The 13,491-nt window shown below is 41.6% G+C and overlaps 1 protein-coding gene across 7 annotated transcripts in view; it reads left to right on the forward strand.

Moving 5' to 3' along the window:
- LRCH1 (leucine rich repeats and calponin homology domain containing 1) overlaps positions 1-13,491 on the forward strand; it is a 204,174-nt gene that overhangs the window by 46,753 nt on the left and 143,930 nt on the right. The window lies entirely within an intron of this gene.

Here is a 13,491-nt window from a genome sequence, read left to right on the forward strand (position 1 = left end):
ATTTGGATTGCTTCCACCAGTTGGCTATTGTGAATAATGCTGCCATGAGCGTGGGTTTGCAAATATCTCTTTGAGACCCTGCTTTCCTTTTTTTTTTTGTATACCCAGAAGTAGAATTGCTGGATCAGATGTTAACTTTATGTTTAATTTTTTAAGGATCTGCCATAATGATTTTCATAGTGGTTCCACCATTTTACATTCCCACCCACAGTGCACAGGGGTTCCAATTTCTCCACATTCTTGCCAACATTTGTTACTTTTTTTTTTGGTAGCTGACTGATATTTATAACTAAATAATATTGTTGAAGAACTATTACAATGTCAAGAAATTTTGGCCATCGTGATAGTTTTATTATTAAACTTAGTAGTATTTTATTATTAAACTTAGTAGCATTTATTAATAGTAGTTTTATTTCAGAAATATTTGTATTTTCCTTGTTTCTAGCCCCTCAATTATGTAGGTAGAAACAAATCATATAGAATCAAATTTACCTTATGTTACCTTAGAACTGTGGCCACAGCCTAGTAGGTGCTCTATTCATTTTTGTTAAATGAATGAATCAATGACCACGAAGACAGTTCATGTTATTTGTTATGGAGATACGTAATGGGATTGGAAAAGATGTAGGGTAAATGTATTAGCCCTCTCCTGTGTTAACTCTTTAGCCCTTTCAAAAGTAAAGATATTTGGCCGGCTGCGGTGGCTCATGCCACCCAGCTAATTTTTGTATTTTAAAAATAGCTTTTTAAAATAGCTTATTTAAAAAATAGCTTTGTTGTATTAAAAAAATAGCACCCAGCTAATTTTTGTATTTTTAGGAGAGACAGGGTTTCACCATGTTGGCCAGGCTGGTCTTGAACTCCTGACCTCAGGTAATCCACCCACCTTGGCCTCCCAAAGTGCTGGGATTACAGGTGTGAGCCACCACACGCGGCCAGGCTTTTTAACATAGTGACATAAAGATTTTTGTTCTCACGATGTCTTTATGGTTTGGGAATGGTGGCTTCCTGTCTTTCAGAATCCGATGTTACTTGTTTTTTTGGTGTGTGCCTTGCAGACACCTGCACTTGAAATCTTTCAGGTGTTTTGCAGTCATTTTCTCAGATGGTTGGATTATTTCAAGCCAAGAATAACAGAGTTAGGGTCAAGATTGTGAACCGTATGGTCAGTCCTTCTGAGGAAGTATTTATTTTTATTCATTTTTGTTTGCCTTTCCTAGGGTCACGGTCCTAATTGCTGTTCCCTTTGGCTGCAGTTATGCAAAACTGAATTTACTACTGAGCCTAAGACAGTGTTTTTCAAACTTTTAAAATTATGACACCCAGTAAGAAATATGTTTTACAGTTTTTTACATCCTGACCAGTTTTACACACAGACACACACACACACACAGACACACACACACAGAACCTGAAGTATTTGTTGCAAGTTGCAGATGTTTACAGTTACTGCTAAGGATATGTGTTTCCATTTAAGTTACATAAAATGCTGTTCATTGAATTGATTTTATGACTCCCATGATTTCATCATGAGTTTAACAAACACTGAACACTGGCGTCACAGAACTTTGTCGTTCATGCTCTTTAGCGACAGTCGGCTTTTCTGCTGGTGACTGATGGCCTATTGCTATGTGATTCTGTTAGCGCTTTAAAGCAATTTGTTTGTCAAAGTCCTGTTAGCTCTGGTTGTATATTCAGTTTTAGCTTTACAGGCAGCTTTTCCCCGGGAAATGGGGCTTGCCGAGCAGGTTCAGTGGTCCATAGAATCGGATCTATACTTTGGGGAACTCAGCAGTATGGGAATCACAAACCAACCCACCCGATCTGCTAAAAGGCTCAGGCCCACTGGTCTCCATTGTCACTTAGACTAGCACAATATCACCTTCCTCATGGATGCTTTGAGGGCAGGGCCGGTTTTGTTTTACTTTTTATTCCTCAGAGCCCGCAGCATGATGCTTTGTGTGGAGAATATGCATCAGCCTTGGCTCTGGTCCTCTCCTCACTGTCCCTCTTCTTCTCCCTACAGAAAACAGCAAAGTGTATATAGAAAGAGACGTGCAGACTGTGTGGAATGACCTGAGGGGTAACTTGCTTAGAGGGTAGAGAATGTTGTGTGTAAAAACTTATGTTTGAGGCAGATTGCAGGAAAAGGTTCTTTAAATGAAGGAAAGATAAGAATATAAATTTTTTAAAAAGTTGCCTTAATGAATAGAGGAGAATGACTAGGCATTATTTCATTGAGCATAGGTACGTAGGTGCTTTTAAAGGGTAAGTGACTGGTCCCATGAGGTTAGTTCAATGTCCTCTTGTAATCTGAATTTTTTCATCAAATTCTTTTAAATCCAGATGGGGCTCAGCTCCCTCTGAAGTATCGCAAAACCCTAAATGAATAACGTCTTAGGTTAATAAGACTAATTATATTTCCATAGCAATGTTTAAGTGGCCTGCTGCCCAATCACCTTCCAAGCCCTGCGCTGTTGGGTTTCTTTTTATCCAGTTATGATCATGTAGGACCGGGCTGCTTTTTGTAGGGGGTTATGGAGTCGCAGTTCCTGGGGTGTTAGGATTATAGGCTGGGCTTGTATCATAGTACCCACGCCACTGCCTAACTCTTGATATCCAGTCTCTGAGTCGGACTTTGTAGCTGCTTTCTCTTTATTAGGAGAAAAGAGCTTGTTTAATAAACCTAAGAGTTAATAGCTTGTGTTCTGTAGTTGGATTTGTAACCTGAACGTTTTTATGTCTACTGACTTGCGACGTTGTCATATAAATTAAAGATCATAGATCCAGCTATGGTTTAAAGGTGACTTGCAGGACATGGATTTGAAAGATCAGAATTTGAATCTCATCTCTTTCCACTGTAGCCTGGTAACCTTGAGGAAACCACTTAACTTCTCTAAGCCTCAGAGGTGTCAAGTAGATTAAATGCAACTATGTATAGTTGACCCTGAGGAATTTTTGGTTCTGCTTGAATAGAGCTTGGATTTTTGGACATTAGAAGGATCTTTGAAGATTATGTAGCTTCATTGTGTAACTGAAGGCCAGAGAAATTTAAGTGAGTTTCCTGGAATAGTTTATGCCTCTGCTTACTGTGTCATGGTTACCACCCAGAACATGTGCTTCATCGGGGACGGGTCATCCATTCAGGGTGAAGAACATGACTTTTGGGTCAGTCTGCAGTGGATCTAAATCAGCCCCCTGCTGTTTACCGTGTCTGTAGTCTAGGAAAAGCTATTTAACTTCTTGCAGATTTAGCCTATGAAGTTAAATTGGGGATTTAAAAACACTCATAGGGATGTGGTGAGGCTTGACTGAGAAAAATTTATGCGAAGCTCTTAGCACAATGGCTAGTACCCAGAAAGTGCTCAACATTATTCATATTTCCTAATTGAAGGGCATCGATGCTTTAAAGTAAAATGGAGGCTGGGTGCGGTGGCTCATGCCTGTAATCCCTACACTTTGGGAGACCATGTGGGGTGGATCACTTGAGCCCAGGACTTTGGACTAGATTGGGCAACATGGTAAAACCCCATCTCTATAAAAAATCCCCAAATTAGCTGGCTGCGGTGGTGTATGTCTGTAGTCCCAGCTACTGAAGAGGCTGAGGTGGGAGGATGGATTGAACCCCGAGGTCAGTGCTGCAGTGAGCCATGATGGTGCCACCGTGCTCCAGCCTGGGCAACAAAGCAAGACCTGGACAATCAATCAATCAATGTAAATAAATAAATAACTCATTTCTTGTCAAATAAATGGCTGTATCTTTATAATAAGATATCTGCATCCTGTGACTTCATCCTGTAAATAATTTTGTGTCTCTTGCGGTTTCTATGATCTAGGGAGGAGAAGGCTAATTCTTCTTCATTGTATGCATGGAGCAGAGATACGGAGAGCCTCTAGTTTATTTCTTCTTGGCGTGGCCCTGTGTTCTGAGCATGGGTGTGTCTGATCCCTGGGGAGAGCAGAGCCGCACTGTGGATCTGAGGTGCTGGGAAACCGTCCAGTTTCCTCCTCCTGACCCTGACTCAAGTCTTCCCTGAGATCTCCGTCAGCCCCATTCTCTTTCTGTCAGCCGCCCTCCTTACATAACCCAAATGGGTTGTTTCCAAAGCTAGTGTCGCTGAGGTGTTCTGTGTACAACAGAGAAGAATCTTGGGGGGATTCCTATGTGTCACTAAAGCCAGTAATTAAGTGGACAACTGGGGGAGCTAACACTGAATGCAAGACTACAACTACCCTAGGTAACCAAGTCAATAGTATTAGAAACCATTTTAAGCACTGGTAGTTTTAAACATGCTGTTTAAAAACAATTTTAAATTTACCTTCACCTTTCTAATTGAATACTTTAATATTCAGAGTACTGTGAGAAGAAGTTATGTCTTGTAGAATGCTAATGATGTTTTTGTTTATTTCAAATAATGATGGTATACCATTTAATTTCAGTGACAAACATTATTTTTTGTTGGTTACTACAGTAGTCTCTAAAATCGTTTGCCTTTGCTATTGTTAAACTTTTTTTTTTGAGATGAGGGTCTCGTTCTGGAGTGCAGGGGACTGATCTTAGCTTACTGCAGCCTCAACCTCCTGGGCTCAAGCAATCCTCCCACTTCAGCCTCCCGAGTAACAGAGACCATAGGCTCATGCCACCATACCTGGCTAATTTTTAATTTTTTCTAGAGATGGGATCTCACTATGTTGCCCAGGCTGGTCTTGAACTCCCGACCTCAAGCAATCCTCCTGCCTTGGCCTTCTAAAGTGTTGGCATTACAGGTGTGAGCCACCATGCCCAGCCAAACTTCTTTTGAAATCAGCTTGTTGATTCTTCTGTACCTCCCAGTTGTTTTTGTGCCAGAATTTATTTTTCTCCTGGTATTATAGAATACTTTGGAGGAGTATTGAAAGGATTAGGGGGTAGAGTTGCCAGATATAGCAAATAAAAATGCAAGACCCCCAGTTAAATACGAATTTCATATAAATAACTACTTTTTTTTTGTTTTGCTACATGTATATCCCATGCAATATTTGAGACATATTTATACTAAAAGATTGTTAATTATCTGAAATTCAGATCTAACTGGGCGTCCTGTATTTTATCTGGCAACCTTAACTGGAGTGGGGATGGCAAGGAGGGCCTTGGATGTGGCCAGAGGAGAGGACTCAGAGCCTCAGGTGGCTTCTTGTGAGTGACAGAGGTGGCTGCAGCATAGTAGTCTTGCTTCCTGGGTCTGGGGCCTGTGCCTTCTCCCTGTAGCCACTCAGAATAGGACGATGGGGATGGCTCAAGGCCGTGGAATAAGTTAATTCTGAAGGAACACACTGGGCCAGACTCCTGGAACAGTTTACTTAATGATAGTGTTGTTTTAATTTTCAATTGTTTGCCTTTCTTCCCTATGATATGGAATAAACATGAAATTGTATCTGGAGTGGAGCAGGCAGAACTTAGGTCTTGTTGGTCTTGTTCTGCCCTCAGTTTCTGATGTTCTACAAGGTTTATCCTTTTGTTTCTTTTTTCATTATCCAAGGAATGAGATATGCCAGAAAAATTTGACAGGTATTGATGAATTGCTTTGAACTAGGTGAGCTTAGAGCATAAGTAATTTTAGGTCATTTATCTCATCACAACACTATCTACAGAGTTTTAACCCTTATCATAAGGAACAGACCATGTTGATACCGACATTATCAACATAACAATACACACACTCTTCTATTCCTAATGCTTTGGCGAGAGAAACTGGGGCATGGGAGAATGTTCTCAGCCATATTTTTGATATGGCCTAAGGTATAATGAACAAAAGCTTAGATAGATGAGAAAAATCCGTCTGATTGATGCCTGGCTAATTGACAGCCAATTATGTCAGGGTGCTAGTTCCTCAAGAAATTGACCCATTAATCCCTTTGTGTGGAGAGGCCAGCCAGCAGGCATCTGCTTTCTTAGCATGCAGCAGTGCTGAAAAGTTTATTGAAATAATCGTCACCTGTCCTTTCTAAATCTTAATTCTTCTGAGTTTAAACATGTTTTCTCTAAGGAAAGTTGGATTGACATGAAATCACACATGTCTGGAATTATCTCTGAGTCCTTTATAAACAGACCAAGACTTGGAAGGGCACACCTTAGGTTACAGAGTGTTTTCCTGGGCTGGGCTCCAAAGCTTCCTGACTATTGAACAATAATGTGTTCTTTCCATGCTACTTTATATATTTATTTTACAGAAGCCTTGTGCCTTTTATCCGTTCATATCCACTTTGAAAACTTACTTGTGGCCTGCCAGAGCAGAGGTACAAAAAATTCTGGATTATTTTCTGTTTAGAGGCCTGAAGATGAGGGCACTCCTCCTCCTCCTCCTCCTCCCCCCCCTCCTCCCCATCCTCCCCTTCCTCCACCTCATTTTTCTTCTTCTTTTTTAAAAATAATCATAAGCATGTGTTTTCTTCTCATGTGCTTGTAAATATTTTTGTTGGGGATTCTTGACTGGGATTTCAAAACATCCTGATAGGGAGAAGTTGGGTATTTCTTCATGAGATAAATTCCTTAAGGAGAGATTTGAATAGTTTTGACCTTTGGGTTTTCTTTTCTCTTTCAGTTTTCTTTCTAAAAAAATGTTACATTTCTGGTTATGAGGTAAAAACAAACCTAAAATTTGTGATAATGTGTGAAATATGTGATTAGAATTCACATTATAGGTTTAATAATGACAGATTACTTGTGAAAGATACGACGTCAGAGCTGATTAGAATTCACATTGTAGGTTTAATAATGACAGATTACTTGTGAAAGATACGATGTCAGAGCTGAAAGGCATCTTAGATATTGTCGGGTTCAATATTCTTTTCTCATTAGAGGAGATGGAGACTCAGAGACATGAAGTGACTTCTCCAAGGTCACACAGTGAGTGAGTGATGAAGCTGGGATTAGGACCTGTTTTGCCTCACTCCAGAGCACAGCTTTCCCCAACTATTGAGGAAAAGCACCCAGGACGATTTAACATTTCAGGTCATTGAAATATCCTTTAAATGCTCAAACTCTAATTTTAACCTCTGTGTGTGTGTGTGTGTGTGTGTGTGTGTGTGTAAGTCGTTCTGAAGTACTTAACCTTCTGAAATCTATTTTGACCATGTGGAACACAGTTTGACCTTTTCTCAATCGCATAAGTCGTTCTGAAGTACTTAACCTTCTGACATCTCTTTTGACCATGTAGAACACAGTTTGACCTTTGCTCAGTCTCATCATTATCAACACCGTTTTGTGAACGTGGGTCATTGTGGTTTTAATTCATGGGTGCCCTTGGGCTACTCGGGAGTCCATAGGACTTGCTCTTAGTTACATTAACACTCCCACATGACAAAACTCATGAGTGCATGGGGAACTTTTTGATATCCTTCCTCATTGTCAGTTGTCACTTTTTGCTACTTTCAGAGGTGATACTTACAGCATTTCCCTCCTTCTGTCTTGTTCCTACCCATAGGATTTTAACTTAGAGAGATGACTGAATAGTGACACAGAGGGGACAAGGCCATTGAAAGAAGTTTTCTTTTTTCTTGTTTTGTTTTGTTTTTTTGGGACAGGGTCTCACTCTGTCGCCCAGGCTGGAGTACAGTGGCGCGATCTCAGCTCGCTGTAGCCTCTGTCTCCCAGGTTCACGCGATTCTCCCACCTCGGCCTCCTGAGTAGTTGGAATTACAGGTGTGGGCTACTATGCTTGGCCAATTTTTGTATTTTTAGTAGAGATGAGGTTTCACCATGTTGGCCAGGCTGGTCTCATACTCCTGACCCCAAGTGATCCTCCTGCCTCAGCAGGCGTGCTGGAATTACAGGTGTGAGCCACAGCACCTGGCAGAAAGAAGTTGTGTTTTTTTTAATTACTGACATTTCCTAAGAGAAGAGGGCATTCCATGCCACACAGGGCCAGGAGGAGAAACACTTATTTGGGTGAAGAGGAAGAGACAGGAGTCAGGGGAAAGCCGAGGCCAGAGCCTTTACTGGGTTTCTGTGGAAAAGGCAAGGCAGACAGGACGAATCAGCTTGGGGTTGGCTAGGGACTCGGATGGTCTTTAGTTGTCAGTTCCTGGCCCTGAGAGATTTAGGGCAGGGGAAATGTGGGCTGGGTAGCTGAGAGTTAGATAAGGAGGTGGCTCAGCTAGATCACTAGGGAGATGGAAACTGCTTGGCTGTTAACTTGCCCTGTAATTGATGGATACCAAATAGCCAAATACAGATTCTGAGAAAACGCAGGACACCTTCCCAGGCTTACTTTGCTGCCATTCATTATGTGGTGAACCAAAAAACCTGTTACACAAACCTGTTGGAAGGGGTCTGTTTTGTGAGTATTGTCAGAGAGATATCTGGAAGAGACCTTTTTTTTTGTGAGTGGTGAGGTTTAGGGTGAAGTTTTACTTTATTTTGGTGCTTTTCTGTAATTTGGGATTATTGAAAACAAAGACTAGACCTTTTTATAGATAGAAACAAGGCTCTTTTATTTGGAAATACCATGTGCATAAGTGATGAATAAGTAGATTGAATGAGGACCTTCTTGCCCCCGTGATTCAGTGTTCTCCTTCTCCTTTTCCCCTCCTCCTCCTTCTCCCCTTCCTCCTCTTCCTTCTTTTTATTTATTTATTTATTTAGTTTTTATTATACTTTAAGTTCTAGGGTACATGTGCACAACGTGCAGGTTTGTTACCTATGCATACATGTGCCATGTTGGTGTGCTGCACCCGTTAACTTGTTATTTACCTTAGGTATATCCCCTCATGCTATCCCTCCCCCATGAGATAGAGTCTCACTCTATAGCCCGGACTGGAATGCAATGGTGCAATCTTGCCTCACTGCAACCTCCGCCTCCTGGGTTCAAGCGATTCTCCTGCCTCCGCCTCCCGAGTAGCTGGGTCCACAGGCACCTGCCACCACACCCAGCTAATTTTTGTATTTTTGGTATAGACAGGATTTCACCATGTTGGTCAGGCTGGTCTCGAACTCCTGACCTCAGGTGACCCACTCCCCTCAGCCTCCCAAAGTGCTGGGATTACCGATGTGAGCCACCGTACCCGACCTTCATTGTCTTTCTGTTAATTGGAAAGGTTCTGTGGCAAAATTCTACCTATGTTTTAAACCAAGCCCAAGTGCCACTTTTGCAGTGATGTCGTTCATTGACATGAATGACATCCTTATCATAAGGATTATGATCAAATGGCTTATCAAATGGCTGAAAAAAGAACAGCCATTTTTCACCAGCTCTCCTTCAGCTCAGACTCTGAAGCACTTTGTGTGTGTGTGTTTCCAGTATAGCACTTACCACTTTGTTTTTTCTTCTCTGTACATTTTCTGTCTTCTACTAGGCATATTTCTCTATTATATCATCTTCCCCACGGTGTCAAGTGCTGAGCCATGCACTTAGTAGGTGCCCAGATGTAAATATTTGCTGAAGGGCATCTATGTTGGATTATTTGCTATTGCTATTTCCCTGCTGGATTTCAGATTTGTCTTGATAGTTGAGACTGTCTGCTGAGTGATTCCAGGAATGTAAGAAACTGTTAATACGTGTAATACATATTAATGTCTCTTAATATCTAAAGTGTTAAAAGGCATTCCATTCGACATGCCCTACTTAACATTTCTGGTACTAATGGTTTAGATGTGGAGTAACTGAGACAGAGAAATGGGACTTAGGATACTCCTAAGGTCATATGATGAAGAGTAGTGAATCAAAAAGACTTTCGTCTAATGTTGTCCATAAGTAGGCTGAAGTTATATTTTTATTTGAATGAAAATTCCAAATATCATGGGCTCTATGGATAACAATGAAAGGTAATTAATTAGTGCGGTAGATTGAATAATGACCTCTCCAGAAATGTCCAGGTCACAATCTTTGGAACCTGTAAATATGTTACTTTACCGTGACAAAAAGGACTTTGCAGATGTGATTAAGCTAAGGATCTTGAGATGGATGGGTTATCTTGGATTTGCCCAGTATGCCCCACATAAGGCACATTCTGAAAGACAGTTAGAGAAGAGGATGTGGGGATGGGATAGGAGCAGGGTTCAGAGTGATGCAGGGACACTGGCCAAGGAATGTGGGCAGCCCTGAAGCTGGAAAAGGTGAGATGTGAGCCTCCCGAGGGAGCGCAGCTCTGCTGTCACCGAGTTTTAGCCTAGTGAGACTCAGTTGGGACTTCTAACCTCCAGAACTGTCAGATAATAAATTTGTGTTGTTCCAGGTCACCAACTTTGTGGTTATTTGTTATAGTGGCCATAGGAACAAATATAACTTGCATTAGAAATGTGTAGTTCCCTTTATTCCTGTTGGGCTATGAGCTGACCTGAAGGAAGAGGAGAGGTACACGTATGGTGCCAGGCTAAGGACAATTCCATTTCTATATGTTCTCCAGTGATCAAAAGAAGACTCTTCATCTACTCTGCAAACACACACACACACACACACACACACACACACACACACCCCTGTACTCAAGAATAAATAGGTGAGAGAAAGAATGCATATTTCAGTCACTTTTCACTGACTGAGTCTATTTGAGTACCTCCAATGTGCACAGCCCTAGACCCTTTTCAGACTCTGAAAAGATGCTCATGGAAGACACAGCCATTACTTTCCCGGAGCCGAGACCACAACTCTGTTCATTGATTGATTGATTGATTGATTGACTGATTGAGACGGAGTCTCATTCTATCACCCAGTCTGGAGTACAGTGGCAAGATCTCGGCTCACTGCACCCTCTGCCTCCCAGGTTCAAGTGATTCTTGTGCCTCAGCCTCCCCGAGTAGCTGGGATTATAGGAACGCGCCACCACGCCTAGCTAATTTTTGTATTTTTAGTAGAGATGGGGTTTCACCATGTTGATCAGGCTGGTCTTGAATTCCTGACCTCAAGTGATCTGCCCCCGTCAGCCTCCTAAAGTGCTGGGATTACAGGCATGAACCACTGCGCCTGGCTATAACGCTGTTCATTTATATTGTTAGAGTCAAGACATTTTTTGTGAGAAATAGCCAACCCCTACTCACCTCTTTTTCAAATTTCTGGTTACCACACATTCATTTTATAGCATATTTAGCATGTTAAACATTTGTATTGGTTTCATTGAAAGTGTAATATAAAATCTGAGGACCTCAGACATCTTAGGAAGATGATAGTCATTTATCGTCTATTAACCAGGTGAGCAACTTCCTGGCGAGTGAGGACTGCAGCAGTGAAGGGTGGAGACGCAGAGGCACGGTTCCCTTTGTGATGGAGAACTTCAGCTCCTGAGAAGGATCTGCAACGCTTAGTGGGGCTGTTCATCTCTAATATAGTTAATAATCACTGATTCGTATGAAGCAGAACTGAGGGCAGGGAGGGATGTGGGAAGGCCGCAGGATGAGTTTGTAGCCAGAGTTTACAGATGATGAATCACCTTCTGAGCAAAGCAGGAGGCCGGGAGCTGTGGAGGATGCACCTTGACCCTGGGGTGTGACCCAGGAAATCAGGGATTTGTGAAGGCCATCATACGTCACAGATGCCTTTCCAGAGTTACCAGAACTTGGGGTCCAATGGATATTTATTTCTGTTAGTCCAGGTTCAGGTTTGATTCCCAATCCCTTGCACTCACATGAGTCACAGGGCAGAAAAGTACAGACATGTTCTTGTGTGACCTCCAGATGTGGTGCAGAGACGGAAGATGGTACTGTCATCATTAGAGCTGATTTTCTTTGGAATTAAAGAGAGACATATGCACTGTGTTTCTGTGGCCCATCATAGTTTCCACTGACAGTGCCATGTGTCATTTGGGGTAACATTGACTTGTATTTCCACTCAGTGTGAGGAAAAGACCATAAGACAGAATTGGAGTAATTTCTGGAAAAAAGAAGTAAATGCTTAGTAGAGTGTCATACAGTCTTTTAATAACAAGTATTTGATAAACATACTTTTATTATCCATTCTTCTGCAGGAAAAGAAACCAAGTTAATCTTCCTGAGTTTACAGATTAGAGGGTTTTTAGTATAACCTGCGCCTTTTTCCTTCACCCTGTTTCCTCTTTTACTACTACAGTTAAGAGGGTGAAATTTAGTTGCAAAAGGATACCATTAAAATTTAGTTACTTTTGCTTGTCTGTTGCTAAAAGAGTTAATAATGTGAACTTTTTAACTTGGACTGATTTTGGTATAATGCAGTGGGTTTCTTTTTTTTAAATTTTTTTTTAATTTTTTTTTTTGAGACGGAGTCTCGCTCTGCCGCCCAGGCTGGAGTGCAGTGGCCACATCTCAGCTCACTGCAAGCTCCGCCTCCCGGGTTCACGCCATTCTCCTGGCTCAGCCTCCCGAGTAGCTGGGACTACAGGCGCCCGCCACCTCGCCCGGCTAGTTTTTTGTATTTTTTAGTAGAGACGGGGTTTCACCGTGTTAGCCAGGATGGTCTCGATCTCCTGACCTCGTGATCCGCCTGTCTCGGCCTCCCAAAGTGCTGGGATTACAGGCTTGAGCCACCGCGCCCGGCCAATGCAGTGGGTTTCTAAAAACAGATTTGTTTTTCGTATAATTGACAATTAACTCCATAACTTACTTTGCAGAAATTTAAATTTCTCTAGAAATTACTGCAGTACACACTGCAGACATTCTCCTTAAAGAAAATGGACCGAACAAAATTTAATCACTGTTAGGAACTTGCTTTTCCCTCACTTTTTCATCTCATGAGGGGAAGCGTGTATGATATCATGTAATTGACCTCCCGAACTGTATGGCGCCCTTGAGTGAACCACGTACAAGCAGCCTCTGCCCAGGCATTTTCTTAATGTCCACAAAGGCTCACTGACTTCAAGTTTAGCTATTTATGTCCTTTAACTTGTTGACACAATTTAAAAGCAGGTCAGCATTTTCTGCACAGAGTGGTCCTAAGCAGTGTCTCTTCGGCTGTGCTTGGCCTCTTTGTCACCTGTTCCATATGTGGGCGTGAAGCACAAGGCCCATATGGCTTCACCGTTTTGCAATGTTGTTCTGGGACAGAGTTACAGGATTGTTGCCTTGAACAAAGTATCTACAGTCTTCATTCTTAGGGAGTGACAGTTCCACTGCCAAGATGTGGACATCAGTTTTCTTCAAGCTTGTGTACTGCTCATATTCACTGCTGTTCAGTTGCATAATGTCTAAGATTAAAAACTACATTTTGATAATGCTGGCAAGGAGGGTACAAGGAAAGAAAGTATCTATTTTTGTAAACATGTAGCTACTGATTTTTTTTTAGAAGGTGAAAGCTTTATTTAAGGAAGGTCTCATAGAGAGTTTTAAAATTTCAGAATGAAAAAAGGTCTTAAATTTATTAATCAAATAGCAAGCTAATTCATTCAACCAAAAGACTTATTAAACACTCCCTGAGTAAAGGTGTGTGTGTTAGGAAATATGCTTCCCGGGTGAACACAACAGAGGTGTCCCCCGCCTAATGATACCCACAGTCTAGGGAGTGACAGGCAATAATTAAGTAATTTTAAAAAATCTATAGCTGTAAACTA

Source organism: Macaca thibetana, chromosome 17, assembly GCF_024542745.1.
Source record: "Macaca thibetana thibetana isolate TM-01 chromosome 17, ASM2454274v1, whole genome shotgun sequence".
Classification (NCBI taxonomy): Eukaryota; Metazoa; Chordata; class Mammalia; order Primates; family Cercopithecidae; genus Macaca; species Macaca thibetana.